The 15317-nt window shown below is 50.5% G+C and overlaps 1 protein-coding gene across 7 annotated transcripts in view; it reads left to right on the forward strand.

Annotated features, from left to right (window-relative positions):
• Positions 1–15317, forward strand: part of LOC119395590 (mitogen-activated protein kinase kinase kinase 7) — a 326442-nt gene that overhangs the window by 190130 nt on the left and 120995 nt on the right. The gene's annotated exons all lie outside the window — the stretch shown is intronic.

Genomic DNA, 15317 nt, shown 5'->3' on the forward strand with positions numbered 1-15317 from the left:
TCGTTTGGTAGAAGCGAAGGCGATGCAGGCTGGCAGTATCCATTCGCCGTGAAAGTTTCAGCAGCGCTGATCCAAAAGCACCCAGCTAGAGCCTGCACAAGGAACGGGGAAATCGGTGACATTGTCACGGCGGTGTCGCCGTGTCCACTCAGCTTGAAGGGGTACTGCTGCTGGTGCGTCCGGAATTGCCGCAAGGTGCTAGCTCATTCCTCCGAGGAGCCTCGCTCCAGAGCGTCGTCGAGGTCAACGGCCACGCCACGGAGTGCCCGCGTCACGGCCTCCGGAATCGAACGCCCCGCTGCCTTCCCGTTGACAGAACGTAGCTGCCAATGCGACCTTCTTCTCCAGTAGCCACGCAAACAATCCCAGCTCATCGAACTGCTGCCTTCGTTTATGGCTCGAGTCACGCGCATCGCGCCGTGTGCTACCCTGCACGCGCTCGTGCCTGTTCCGCGTGCTTTTCCTCCTACTTCGTCGTCTTCGTCGTCCATACGTCCTCTCCTTACTCATGACATAGGCCCCCTTTTTTTGAACGTTTTTTTTTTCCTAAAAAAAAAACTGTACTCTTCTTTCTTTTGTCGTAATGCCTGTCTTCTTGTCAACTCACAGGCCTTTCCACTTGACACTTCACCACATACTTGTCACACACGCACTTCGCTGGTCACATCACAACACTGCTATATAAGTCAATCGTCCCTATCGCACTATATATGCACCACACTACACACATCAATACATCACCATGTATGTTCGCACAATTTCATCCTCTTAGTGCTATCAAGCTTGCTTTTCCCTGTTTTATCCTCTACACCCATATTTTGGCCGCTCAACAACTTCTACTCAAAAAATCGGCCCCCACATTTTCTCTCCCTTTAATATATTCTACACTAAATAAGTATTCTTGCAGTGCAAGACTCCATCTCATTACTCTTCCATTTGTCAACTTCGCCTTATTTATGAAATCTAACTGTTGATGATCCGTCTGCACTTTGAAATTTCTTCCGAACAAATAGATGTGAAACCTTTTGACAGCCCATACTAACGCCAAACCCTCCTTTTCCTCGGTCGAATAATTTCTTTCTGCCTACTCCTCCTTTGGTACTGTGTGCTGACACACATCACAGGACTTCACATACCTTATAACTTCTGACTGAATCCCAGGCCAAAAGAATTCTTCGGTAATTCTAGTAAGCGTGTTCTTAACTCCCTGATGCCCTGCCATGGCACTGTCATGTCCCAAGGTAAGTATCGCTTTTCCTGAAAGCTTTGGGTACCATCAGCTGTAGTACTTCCCTTCCTGAACTAAACTGGCATCTCCTATACAATAGTCCATCGTGTATTTGGAAGTCAAATACATTCCTGCTTCGCTGTTCTTGAATGGTTCCACCTACCTTCTGAAAACAACCCTTCAACGATTCATCCTTTTTCTGGCTCTTCTCGGAACTCCGTAGGGGTTACATCTATACTCTGCATGGTCGCCACCTTCAATCTTGTGGCCTCTGCTTCTCTCTTTTGCCGCCGCTCTCGTAATTGCTGCCAATGCCACTTCTGCTCTTGGCCGTCTGCCATTCTCTTACTCTGTCGTGGCATGATTCCTTCTTACCACTCTCCTTTGGTTCCACTACTCTACCACTGGTTGTATTCTGTCATCTACACGTCCCTGTTTGTTTTCCCAGTTCGGTATCCGGCTCATCTACTTTCCTGACTCCCGGCACATTACCCAAAATCAGGTCGTACATAGGCTTCTCCAAGCACTTTGCTGTCACCCAACCTGTGTAATATGGACTTGCAACTTTTATCCGAGCTTCTGGAGCCTTCTCACCGAACTATTCCACCAAAATGACTGTTGTGTACTCCCCTGTTAGATTCGATTCATCTACTAAGCTCCTTTTCACCAAAACAATACTTTGTGCCTGTATCTCTCAAACTTTCACCCTTTGTCCATGCACCTCTCCGTCTACGACCGGTAACCCAACTCCTTGAGAGTACAGCTTACTTTCGTTCTTACCCGACTCTTCTTCTGTGCCTGTTGCCCTTCTTCCACGCTATCCCTCTGTGAGTCCACTATACAAGCTACTTTGTCTTTACTCCCAACTTCCTGCGTGCTACCACCGTGGGAGTCACTATACAGGCTACTTTGTCTGTAGTCCCTGACCTACACTCGTTCGCTCGGTGTCCCCTTCTGTTGCACCAACGGACACACCACTACTTGTGAACGACCATCTCCAGTTCGATAATTCATAGCTCGGTGCCCAATGCGGTTACACAGGAAACACCTGAGTGGTCGCTGTGACGTGTTCGGTACTCCCTGAGGTCTACCCTTTGTCTCATCTGTTCTTGCTTGTCACAGCCTTCATTTGCCTTCCCTAGGTTTCTAAATCCCTGGGCCTCCAAATACTGATCGGCATGCTCTGCTACATCATCAAGTGAGGCTACCTTTCGTTCTTCAGGAAAACACTTAACCTGTTACTGCAGCTATTCAAGAATTGCTCCATGACCATGCAATCACGTACGCCTTCATATTTTTTTTTCTACATTCGCCATCTCCATCCATCTTTCAAAATAATTTGACAAGCGGCACACAAACTGCTTTGCTGTCTCTGCATTCTCTGGCTTGCACGCACGAAACCGCTCCCGGAAGCCTTCCGCCGTCAACCTAAATCTTTGCAAACAATGTTTTCTTGACTTTATCATAATCCATGGAGTCATCGGCGGGCATTCGGCCAAAAACACTTAAGGCTTCTCCTACTAGACAAAGGCTGAGTGCTGTGCCCACTCCCTTCTGTCCCAACCTTGACCCCTGGCAATCCGTTCAAATCTTGTGTAAATAGGCATCCAAGTCATCACGTCTTTCATCGAACGGAGCCATTAACTTTCTCGGACATATGCGGGTAGTTTTGGGTGACTGCGAGCCAGAGGATGCTGATGTGACGCTCTGGTCCGTCTTGCGGAACACCATTATGTTGCGCTAGTCTCAACTTCAATTCGAGAAGCTCTTTTTCGCGTTCAAATTCGCGCTCATGTTCTACTGGGCATTATCAAAAACTTCAAGGTCTCCTCTTTAGGTCATTCCTTGATCTTTAGCTATCTCCGTCAAGCGCTCCCAATCCATCTCCGCACCAACTTATTACAAACTGAGAATCGGTGACCGGGCTGGATTGCATCCCGGCAGGCTCGCCAATTGTTTTGTCACCGATCTCGGAGGCGTGTGCGCTGGAGATAGATTGAGAAGGCGCAGGTGGCACCGCAAACATAATTTAATTGCACACAAGAAAAACTATAGGAAAAACACTCAAAACAACTAACAATGAAAATCTTACAAACACTTAGAGCAATATGCGAAAAATAAACCAAACACAATTCTCAGTACTTCTACACCTCCGACTCGCGTCGCTACTAGAGTCTGTCTGGCCACTTAGGCCTCGCCAATGGAACACTCTTACTTGGTTCCGTTAGTTACACGCCGTAAGTCCAGCCTCCGTTGTGCTGGTTCCGAAGGAGGCCAGACTGGCTCCAGCAGGGAGACGTCTTTGGCAGCCGGGTCTGTAGGCGCCTACCCATGAGCAGCTGAGCAGGCCTCACTCCATTTACTCCAGGTGTGTCCCGGTATGCCAAAAGTGCCAGGTAGGGATCATCCGCCTTCCGCAGCAGGTCTTTGACTGTCCTCACCATCCGTTCCACCTCCCCATTCGATTGTGGAAAATGGGGGCTGCTGGTGACGTGGCAGAAGCCGTAGGACTTGGCGAAGGCGCAGAACTCTTTTGCAGCGAACTGAGGATCGTTGTCGCTGCGCACCAGTCTTGAATCCCATGGCGTCTGAAAACGCTCTTGACGGCGTTGATGACCGCAAGTGCTGTGGTTGAACGCAGACTCATGACTTCCGGGAAACGTGACCGGTAATCCACCAGAAGGACAAAGTCTTGGCCGTTGAGATGAAAAAGATCGATGCAACCTCTTCCCAGGGCCGACTTGGAGTGGTTGAGGGCAGCATGGGGCTTCGAACGCTGCACCCTGGTGTCGGCACACGTGTGGCAGTTAGACACCAATGTTTCTATCTGGTTGTTGATGCCCGGCCACCAGACCGACTCCCGAGCTAAAGCTTTGCATCGGTTGATGCCTTGATGCCCGTCATGGAGAAGCTGGAGCATGTGGCGCTGAAGGGCAGACGGCACGAGGATGCGGGACCCTTTCAGAAGCAGTCCCTCACAGACGCTGAGGTCTCCTTGGTACTGCCAGTACTTCTTCACATGGAGAGGCAAGTGGGACTGCCGAGGCCAGCCGTTGGCGCAGTACTGAAGCAGCAGGCTGCACTCGCCGTCGTTGGCTTGGGCCTGGCGCAGGTGCTCGAGCTGCGACGAGACGATGTCTGGGAAGGAGCGGACGACCTCTTGGGCAAAGAGCTCTACTTGGTTCACCCGGTTGGATGAAGGGGAGTCCAGCGGTGCGCGCGAAAGCGTATCAGCTGTTGCCAGCAGCTTCCCCGGTACGTAGAGTACTTGGTGCTGGAAACGCATGAGCTTCAAGCGAAACCGCTGGATCCGTGGTGGCAGTAGGTCAACATCCATGGAACCCAAGAGTGCCACTAGCGGTTGATGGTCCGTCTCGAGGAAGAACTGGAGCCCACGTACGTATTCCTCGAACCTTTGCACGCCCAGCTGGCCGCCAAAGCTTCTTTTTCTGTTTGGCTGTACCGGCGTTCGGTGCATGTGAGGGAGCGCGATGCGAAGGCAATGGCTCGACGCTCACTGGACGGCTGTTCTTGGAGAAGTACTGCCCCGAGACCATAGGAGCTGGCGTCAGCTGAGATCGTGGTCCTGTACGTGGTGTTGTAGAAAGCCACGCAGAGGTCTGAGCACAGTAGCTTCTTCAGTTCGGAGAAGGCAGACTGCTGCGCCGGGCCCCAAGTCCAGGCAGAGTTCTTGAGCAGCAGTGCTCGGATCGGCGCAGTCACCTCCGAAACGTGCGGTAAGAAGCGTCCAATGTGGTTCACGAGGCCTAGCAGGCGACGAACCTCTGCGACATCTTCGGGTGGATGCATGGCTCGGATCGCTGCAACCTTGTCTGGGTCTGGAGAAATTCCTTCCGCGCTGACCACGACGCCAAGGAACTTTACACTCGAAGCAGCAAACGAGCATTTCTTGCGGTTGAGAGTGACTCCTGCCTTTGCTAGCTGGTCCATGACTTGTCGGAGACGGCGGTCATGCTCGGAGCGTCTTCCCAAAGACGATGATGTCGTCAATCATGTTCACCACACCCGCTTGGCCTTCGAGGATCCGGGACATCTGCCGCTGGAAGTATTCCGGTGCAGACGTGATCCCAAACGGCAGCCGGAGAAAACAATAGCGTCCAAACGGGGTTATAAATGTGGTCAATTCTTGGACTCGGGGGACAGCTTTATCTGGTGGAAGCTTGACGTGGCGTCTAACTTGGAGAAAACTGTAGCCTCTCCAAGCAATCTGAGGCATTGTTCCACTGTAGGGAGCACGTGACGCTCTCGAAGAATCACCTTATTGAGGAGAGTCAAGTCCACGCACAGCCAATAGCCGCCCGAGACCTTGGGGATGACAAACCAGCCCAGCACACCAGTCACTGGGTGTGTCCACTCGACGAATCACGCCCTCCGCTTCTAGCTTGTCTAGCTCAGTCTTGACGACGTCGCGGAGAGGGAGTGGAATGCGCCGAGGTACGCTCAACGAGAAAGGCGTAGCATTGGGTTGTAGCCTGATAGTTTAGGCTTCGGGGAGCGTCCCAAGTCCTCGGAAGAGATTGGGATCGAGACAAAAGTCGCCAGTGGGCTGTGAAGTCCTCGCGACTTCGTCAACAAATGTGCAGACGCCCAAGGCTTGGATTGCCGGGAAGCCTAGCAGCGTTACAGTCTTGGTTGCTAGGATGTAGGGAAGCTGCTTGGTTGACTTTCCGTGCCACGACAGGGTAGCAACGTAAGTGCCTATGGCCGGCAGGATGTTGTTGCCTGGGCCTTTCAGCTCGCTCTTGGGGTCTTGAAACTTCGACGGGACGCCGGAAAACGTACTGGGTACAACTGAAACTTCTGTGCCGGAGTCCACCTTGAAGGAAAGTGGGCGCCCATCGACAAGTATCTCAATGAACTTCGCGTTTGGGCGCTCTCCCGCAACTAACTGCATGCAACTCGATGGAGCTGGCCAAAGGCTTCCGTGTGTGCTTCCCGTTTACGCGCTTCTTTTTGCGGCACACGTTCTCGAAATGGCCACTCTTGCGACAAAAGTTGCACGACGCACTGCGAGCGGGACAGTCGGCGCGAGGGTGTGACGCTTGTCCGCAGAATGGGCACATCTGTTGCGTTGTCTTATCAGCTGGCGCTTGCTTTTCCTTGCGAAGGCGAGCGGCGTCGACGGCGAACGAAGATGCCTCTGCCGAGTCACGAGCCCTGCGCTCGTTACCTGCGTCTTCGTGCTGACGAACGTACGTCAGCGCTTCGTGTAGCGTCATTTTCAGGTTCCGACAGAGCTTGTCCGAGAGTTCGCGGTCGAGCGAGAAAACGGTCTCGGACGAGCCGCTCTTCGACGTCGGGCGACGGATAGTTGCAGGACTTGACCATTGTCCGGAGCGCCGTAAAAAATGCGTCGGCCGTTCACCTGATTGCTGCGTATGGCGGTGGAAGCGCGCTGACTCGTACAGGTCGTTCGGTGGGTGCACAAAGCGGTTGGTGAACGCCTTCTTCACGGCGGCGACGTCTTTCATATCCACCTCGCCTAACGTGGTCGACGCGAGGACAACCCTGGCTTGCGGGCCCATACAGTAAAGCATGGAGCGCACTTGTACCTCTGCCGGAGCGACGTAAAGTCCGGTAGCGAATGAGAAGTCCTTGAACTGCAGCAGCCATGTCGGCCATGAGTTGGGGTTGTCGAAGTTGAACGGCGACGGTGGACGCAGCTGGGCCAGGCCTTGCAAGAACGGAGCGGCCGACATCCCGGCGGAGCCGTCAACAGCGGTAGTCGGCATGGCAGAGCAGCGGCGGCGGCGGGGCCGTGTCACGAGGATGCAAGCACGGGATCAGCGGAGATGAATCCCGCCCACTTCTGACACCATGTCGAGCGCATCGGGTGAGTAAGTGACACGACAGCAGAGTCTCCGGGCGGACAAGTGACGTCAGGTTTATTGGCAGCCCTTATTACAGGAAGCAGTACATGCCGCGCTGCCATCTGGCGGTACTGCTGTACACTACATAAACAACCTCTTAAAATACAACAAAAAACAAAAACAACGAGCATGTTGTTCTCTCTTGGCGTTTCTTGTCTCTTGATGCACTTCGTGATGCCAGAACAGTGATTCATGTGACATCATCAGGGTACATATTCTCGACTGGTCCATAAATGAGAAATAACAGTTGTGAATTGTCTCCCACACTGCTTTGCTATGCATCCGCCACCCGCTCTTGCTTCTCTCGCATGACTATCGTGCGCGATTAACTGATTTCGCTCCACTTTGTGCGTTTGCGACCGCGCATGCAGAGATAACAGATTGTAGACAACAAGCGCAAAATCATGATAGGTTCAACCCTTAGTGCTGACATTGTACGTATGCTTTATGAAGGAATAGGTGGCTAAGAGATGTCCCCTGTAAGAAGGGTATTGAAGGCGAGAACGAAACCAATGGAAAAGGTGTCGGATTATATGATTCTTCCAACGGACGCACTCTTTACAGCGAAGACGATGCAGCTTTCCAGGAAAAAGGCAAGCCCGCTTCGACGGTTTTGTAGCGTTAGCTACACTGGCCTAGCCGAGCCAATTTTGCGTGGCTCCTCAAGAGCCGTGCTGCACATGCGCGAGGATCAGTGATGTCACACAGCTGGCGCATCGGAGCCGGCACCTCTCGCGCACTCCGTCGCTGCCGCCGGTCTGTGCTTTCCAGAGGAGTGACGTCGTAGCTGAGGTAGACATATTGGCGCCGGCGCGCGCGCAGTTATTCACCTTGACTGTGCAGTCGCTGTCTGACACTGCGCTGGAGCTGCTTGATAGCGCCTCTGACTGGCGTTTGCCAGGGTGGTTTAGCCATGGGCAAGGAGAGCGCAAATGCTGCTCAACGGCGCAGAAGAGCGGAGAAGCTAACTCATCGGATCCCGAAGTAGTTGCCTGGCAAAATAAATATACATGTACCACACAGTGATTCCACTCCTGCGCCAACTGCGCCAAAGTGCGCCAAATTGTATTTACTGCGCCATCCTGATAATATCGACGAAATTTGCGCCAAACTGCGCCAAAGTCTCGGGTTTGGGGGCGTCTATCACCGGCAATCGCACCGCCGGCGCGTCAGAACATGTGCAGCTCGATCTTGGCGCTGCCAATAAAGTCGCAATCATGGACCAAGAATTATTCCGCTGAATAAATAGCGCTCGCGCTTGCGTTCCGAGTAAGCCACGATGCCATGCACGGTGCCGACGCAGCTTCTGTTCTGCTAGTCGGCTCGACAGCAAAACGCGCTCTCCGCAGAGGCTCGTGACGTCTAGGCCTATCGGTAGCGAGAAAGTGCGACGGCGATTCATCAGCGGACGTCGTCTGTTCCAGAAACACTGCTGATAGCTCGTTTCAAGCGTCGCACGGCAATGTTCAGTAATACATGAGTGCCGCTAAAATGTCTGTCACTTCTGTTTCCGGACATCGCGGAATGAAATCTGGGATCGCTCGCAGTAGATATATGGGACAATATCGAATTTCCTTGCTTCGCGTGTATGGAAGAGCACGCGAACGGTGGAAACGCGTTGACACTTTTCCTCAGATATACTTTATCCATGGATCTTCATCCAGAACAGCTTTTTCGTAATTCCTTCCGCCAGCACGTCTGAGTTTGTAATCACTCTGCGGTAAATACCCCCTAAAAGGCCCTGCCCTTTCGAGCTCACGTGCTAGGGTTCCAATTCGAATTTTTGCTTGCTTTTTTAAAAATGTCATCTCATTAGTAAAATCATATCTCCTGGTCAGAGCAGCCGCAAATGCGCAGCTTTCAGTAGCGGGCCCGTCGCTGACGGCCCACAGTGAAGCGGCTACGCCATGTTACACGTCCGCCCCTCGCTTTCGGTGGTCAATAGCTAACGGTTAAAAAAACTCAGTTTCGCTTAAGAGTGAAGCAATGAATGCGATACCAAAAATTGTATTGTGAAACGAAGTAAGACTAGCAGCTAACTGTTTTGGATCCGATCTCGCGTAACTCAACAAAACGCTGGTTTAAGGGAATATGGCCCCTCCAGGAACCGAAGCGTTTTCTTGCTCTGAGTTCTCTAAACGCGAAGTAAGCGTTGAGAGCACAGCAAGTTTACGAGCCGCCTCCTGATGCCTCGAGATAGCGCGCGCGCAAGCGACTGCGCCCTTCGAAAGATGCGGTCCCCCCCCCCCCCTTCCGCTCCCCTAGCGTCCCTTCATACTCCTTACGAAAGACGGGGGGGGCGTTTCCTCTCTGTTTTGATGAGCAATCGACGGCAGGCCCGCACGCGGGAAGATGTTATCTCATGCGCTGTCCGTGCGGCGGAGACAGACGGCCGGCTAGTTTAATCTCCACTTCAGCCGCGTTCGTCGCCAGCGCTCGCGAGTTTTTAGCCGCGGCTAGAATGCGCGTGGTGATGTTATTAATTTGGACTTTATACGGAAAACTATGGTAACGGCGACGGCAAAAATCCGCCGTGTCCATATAATTGCTATCGCAAGGGTCACTGTACGGGGCAGATTTTGCCCCCCCCCCCCCTCTTAGGTGATCAGGGGGGCGCCCCCCCCTGCCCCCCCTGTGCGCACGCCTATGCTCCTGAGATGATTTTTTCCATGAGATTTGCAATGAATCGAAATATTTCTAGCCTTCATAAGAGCCCCATAATAACACTCAGGTGCTTGAATGTTAATGCAATATGCTTCTGTATTGCACTCCAGGATGTAAAATTCGCTGCTCCAAAGTGCTCCCAGATGCAAAATTATCTGCTCCAAAGTGCTCCAAGATGAAAATTTTGCTGCTCCAAAGTGCTCCAAAACGGAAATTTTGCTGCTCCAAAAATTGCTCCAAATCGGAAGTCCTCGGTAGCATCACTGACCACATAATATGTATACCATGTGTGTGTCATTGGAGCAGCAGTAAGCATGATAATCAAGCTAATCCTAGACAATCAGGAAACCTAAGAACAATCAGCTGAAGACTGTAGGATTGGGTGTGTTGGTACAACATGATTATGAGTGCAAAACAGCGCAGCTGACAGGAGGGGACAGAAGAGGACATAGAGCGCTGAACTTCCAACAGTTTATTTCTTTTGAATGCCTTCACTTTTATACAGTTACACACTGTTACACCAGCCATGCGCGGAACACAATGATGTTACAATACATCACGTGGACAAACCTTAATAGATCTTCTCCCTATCAGTGAGAGCGACAGAGGGGGTACTTACACAATCATCCGTTAAAGAAAAATCTTACCAGCTTCGATGATTTCGCGTGTGATGCGATCTCTGCTTTTGGCGACAATGCTACAATCTGAATATCTTGGTCGACACCCACACGTGCTACAGTGAGCGGACAGCCACCCTTGCTTTGACCGATCAACATTATACAGATGCTCTTTCAACCTTTCATTCAAACACCGACCCGCCTGACCAACGTAATATTTTCCACATGACAACGGCAGCTGATAAACTGCGTTACATAGACAATCTCTAAATTTATTTGCGTGGTTTGTGGTACACGCCCGATTGGGTCTGGACGCTGGGACAGACATTTTTCACAAACTGCTCAATTTTGTGGGGCCGAAAAAAATCACTTTCACATCCACTCGCTGCACTACTTTTTTCAGATTGTGTGCTATCTTATGCATATATGGAATTACAGCGAAATTCTGTCTCTCTCTGGCAGGTTGGCCTGCATTAGTATGGCCACTTGACTGAAGATCACGCAACAATCTTTTGGCGACAGAGACTTGTACAGGTCAGGGTAACCGGCCATGGTCAGCCTTACAGATTGCTCCTGAAAACTTCTAATATCTTGTGTTCACAAGACTTGCGCAAAGCATTGGTAAAGCAGGATTTTATAATGCCTCGCTTAATTAGTTTAGAGTGTGCAGAATGATCGATTTAGAGTTTATACGTAACATGACGGTGACGGTGAAAGCCTGTCCTGAGTGTCCATATTATTTCTAACGCAATACTTATAACATGCTCTGTGTCCTCTTCTGTCCCCTTCTGTCGGCTGTGCTGTTTTGCACTCATAATCAGCTGAACCTTTGCTAATGCTACGTTATCCCGGCACAGCCGAGCTAAGCCACTGCAACATTTTTCTGTATATTTTTTATTGCGTTAGAAATAATATGGACACTCAGGACAGGCTTTCACCATCACCGTCACGTTCCGTGTAAACTCTAAATCGATAACATCGCTCTGCGCATTGTATGTTCTACCCGCGAGTAAAAGCTCGCGAGCGTTGGCAAGGAACATGGCTAAGGCAGAGATGGAACATCTCTGCCACACGGAATAACATCAACCCACGTGCGAGGCCTGCCGTCGATGGCTCCTGAAGCAGAAGGAAATGCCCCGCCCGTCATTTGCTGGGCGAAGGAGCAGGAAGGGATGTCTGGGGAGAGGGACTGCGTAACTCGAGCAGCAACTGTGAACTTTGACTATAAGGGGCGCGGTCGAAAGCGCTGGCACGCGCGCTATTTCGGCAGACATCCCCCAGCGAACGGCTCGTATACCTTCTACTCCTGTGATCTCAATGCTTCGCGCTCGGACCACTGATACGACAAACTGACCGAAACCCGCTTCTCTCCCGGGAGCGGCTGTATTGCCATACACCAGCGTTTTGTAGAGTTAAGCGAGATCGGATCAAAAAGTTAGCTGCTAGCCCTCGTTCATGTAACATTACGGCGTGTACTTATCGAATTCACTGCTTCGCCCTCCCCCTCCGCGCCGCCGCCGGTTCGATGAACTCCGTGCCGTTCACGCACCGCCGCTGGAGCTGGAAACACCGGCGCGCCGCCGCCGGTGATTTTGGGTCCGGCGCACATGTCGAGTCACAGCTGTAGTTTCTCCGGTGTAGACGATGAATCTCGAAATGTAGCCTGTATGAACGTCACAAAGCATGAACAACTTCACTCCCAAGCGATGTCTCTTGGAAGGAATATACTGTCGAAAAGTAAGTTGCCAAGGCATCAAAGACTCATGGATGCAGAGGTCTCGAAAAGGAACAAAAAAGGCGGAAAATCTTTCCTGTATTTTTTCCATTACCGGTCTGATTGTTCTCATGCGGTCCTTTGCATTAGTGAGGGAACTGAAGTGCAGCACTCGCAGGAGCACGCAAAAGTGGTTGACCGAAAAGATTGACTAGAAGAAAGGAGTATCCAACATAGTGTTTTTGGACTAGTAGTCTCTCAGAACATTTTTCCGGACCGTGCCCATCAAGAACACAACCGCTAGAAAGCAGTAATTTCGGCAAGATCTGTATTCTGCCATAACCGCAGGCGTGACTTTCAGGACAGCCTTCGCTTGGGAGTCTTCTTAGCATGCTTGTTCGTTTCCGCTACATTATTCGAAACTAGCCCTTGGTCAAAGAAAAGCTTGAAGTACTCGACTTCTTTTGCATCCGGCGGCAACACATAGCTGGACACTTGTCCTGAACGAGTGGGGTCAAATGGAAACACGGATGGGCAAAAGTCACCTTGATCCAGTCCGCATCATCTCGCCGCGCATGCTTTTCAGATGTCGCTCCTTGATCGTCATCGGAGTTTGAACTCGTCAGAAAATCCTCGTCTGACAAACTGAAATCCAATGAATCAGATTTTGATTTGGCACTTGGGGAATAGTCCGCATCGGAAAAAACACTACTCGACTCACCAGGAGTAGAGCAACAGGCGTGCGCTTCCATAGCGTAAGCGAATTGCATCAGTGAGCGCACGGAAGAAAACTATGGTTGTGCGCTCATCCGGAAAGCAAAACGAGTGAAAAAGCTACAGTAATCCTTCATCTTATCGCCAACAAGACGTAGTTAGTTTTTCCGAGACCCCAAAACAGGTAGTAATTGGAATCCTCCCATAAGTTTTGTCTTGATAGAATGCTTCAACGGTTCTACTGTCGCAAGCAATGTTTGTGTACTGCAAACTGTGTTTGCTAAGGTACCTTCTGAATATAATCAAGGCTGCTTCAACCTCCCTTCTGCCAGAGTTCACATCTATGCTTTTTGTTGGCAGATGCGTGATGCTTTCCAATCGCCACAGCCTTCATCACCTTCTTTGGGCCATGGCACTGGTTGGAAAGCACTGGACAACTGCGTTTGGTGTTTCCCTAGCACAAGGAACGAGGACGACATTGAAAGACACACACAGGTCGTCCTCGTTACTGCCCTGTGAAACACCGAATTATACTGCACCAACTAGCCCAACGCTCAACGTTAGTAGGCAGTTGAGCCCCAGTGCCACATAAAATTCTATTACGTTGCCGACATATATGTCGGATGTATGGCCATGCGTCAACCACGTCCCATCATAAACCACTGTAATTTTGCGATCAAAGGCAAGGTTCATCTCACTGTAAACATTACGCACTGCCACCGTGGCATCAGAAAAAAAACATTGTCAGCAGCTGTCTTATTGGCAGGTCTGAACTTGGCCTTCAGATGTTCCTGAAATGTCTTGCGGGGCAACAGTCTTTCGTACTTGCATAGTGAGGGCTTCGTGCCGGCGGACTTGATGCCTTAGGTAGCATGCGAGGGTTTATCGGTCAGCCACCACCTCGTGCGAAGATCATGTACGCCCTCTGGCAAAAAGAGTCACTCGAGTGGCGCCGTCTAACACTCCCAGCTATTAAGCACACATAAATACCCTACAAGGAAGTAGACGCCCTCCGTTTTAGTTCAAATAGCAGACTTGTAATTCGAAGGTTGTGGGTTTGAATCCCACCGACGAAAAGGATGATTTTTCGTCCACTTTAATTCCTTTCAATTTAAGTGACACTTAGTTAAAGGGACACTAAAAGCAAATAACAGTTTATGCCAGAGTGAAAGGTGAATGTTTGAGAACGTCTAAAACGTCAGTATTATCAAGAGCAGTGCTCCACTAATCGAGAAAATAAGGTAAATGTAAGACATGAAGTGCGCCACCAGTGGGACATTTTGGAATGAGCCCGATGTCGTCAAGAATCCAGAGTACAATTAATCATTAGTACTCATGCTACTTATAATTAAAACTATCATTCCATACATTACAAAACGTAATAAAATGCTGCTTGTGCGTTCCTGTTTCATTCACAGAAAAAGAACTTGGTGTTAGTTATCAAGGTGAACGGTGCGGGTGGTTTTAAAAGTTTCACTTTCACCGGGCTCCTCTCCGCTCATGCGGTCGCGTCTCAGAGGTAGTTTCGTTATTGCATGCTGTTGCGTGTGCTTTGCAAGCTCATGAAAGTCACTCTCACGGAAAGTTTGACAAAGCGCTGCGTCCCTGTTACGTTGCTGGATGCCTGAATGGTGTGCGTCGCTTGAGCAACAGCAGCTGCAGCAAAGAAACCGACGTGACTTTCCAATGGGTGCCGCAAATAAACCCACGCCGATGTGGCTGAGTGCTGTGCCTCTGCGACAGTGTGCTGAACAATCAAGAAATCTGCGTGTGTGCTCGCTGCACTTTCGTTGAGAGCATTACGAGATCAACTGTAACTTGGGCAAGGCTTGTAATGTGCCCTTCAGAGCAGGAACCACAGCGTCTGCTGCCGGGCAGTAAAGGCAGGCAACGTTGCGCAAGGCAAATGCTACGTCAGGAGGCCTTTTCAGGCGGGCGATTTGAAGTGCGCTAAGGCTGTGTGGACCACTAAAATGTGATTTTCCTTCAAAATAAGGATTTCGTTGGCACGAAACAATTACTACGAGGTTTCTGGTATGTTATTTCAGCAATCCACATCAACTTAACATTTGCCTTTAGTGTCCCTTTAAGAAACCACAAAATAATGTCCCCTATGCTTTCCTTGTCTTAACTGTCTGTTGGTTTCATTACTTGTGTATAATACAGAAAATGAACCCCTCGGACAATTCCCCTGCTTTCGTACTTACAGTCTCATTCATTATTGACCACAGCTTGGTCAAAGCTGTGGCTCCTTGGCCAATAACAACAGCCTGCACAGCTCTGATATTTACATCAATACTTTTTTGACATTTCTTTCCCAGCGATAACAACTTTTTGCGACAGTGCCGCGAAATGTACATGTCAGTATCATTTGCACTGCCGGTCTTGTTGCCAGCCGAGCCTTTGTTGGGAAGTGCACCGGTGGCCCCAGAAGCACGTTCGGGGCTTCCGTGAACAAAGAGGCAGAGCGTACTTGAACTTGCTTAAGG

The sequence above is a fragment of the Rhipicephalus sanguineus genome, chromosome 6 (genome assembly GCF_013339695.2).
Source record: "Rhipicephalus sanguineus isolate Rsan-2018 chromosome 6, BIME_Rsan_1.4, whole genome shotgun sequence".
In the NCBI taxonomy this organism is placed as follows: domain Eukaryota; kingdom Metazoa; phylum Arthropoda; class Arachnida; order Ixodida; family Ixodidae; genus Rhipicephalus; species Rhipicephalus sanguineus.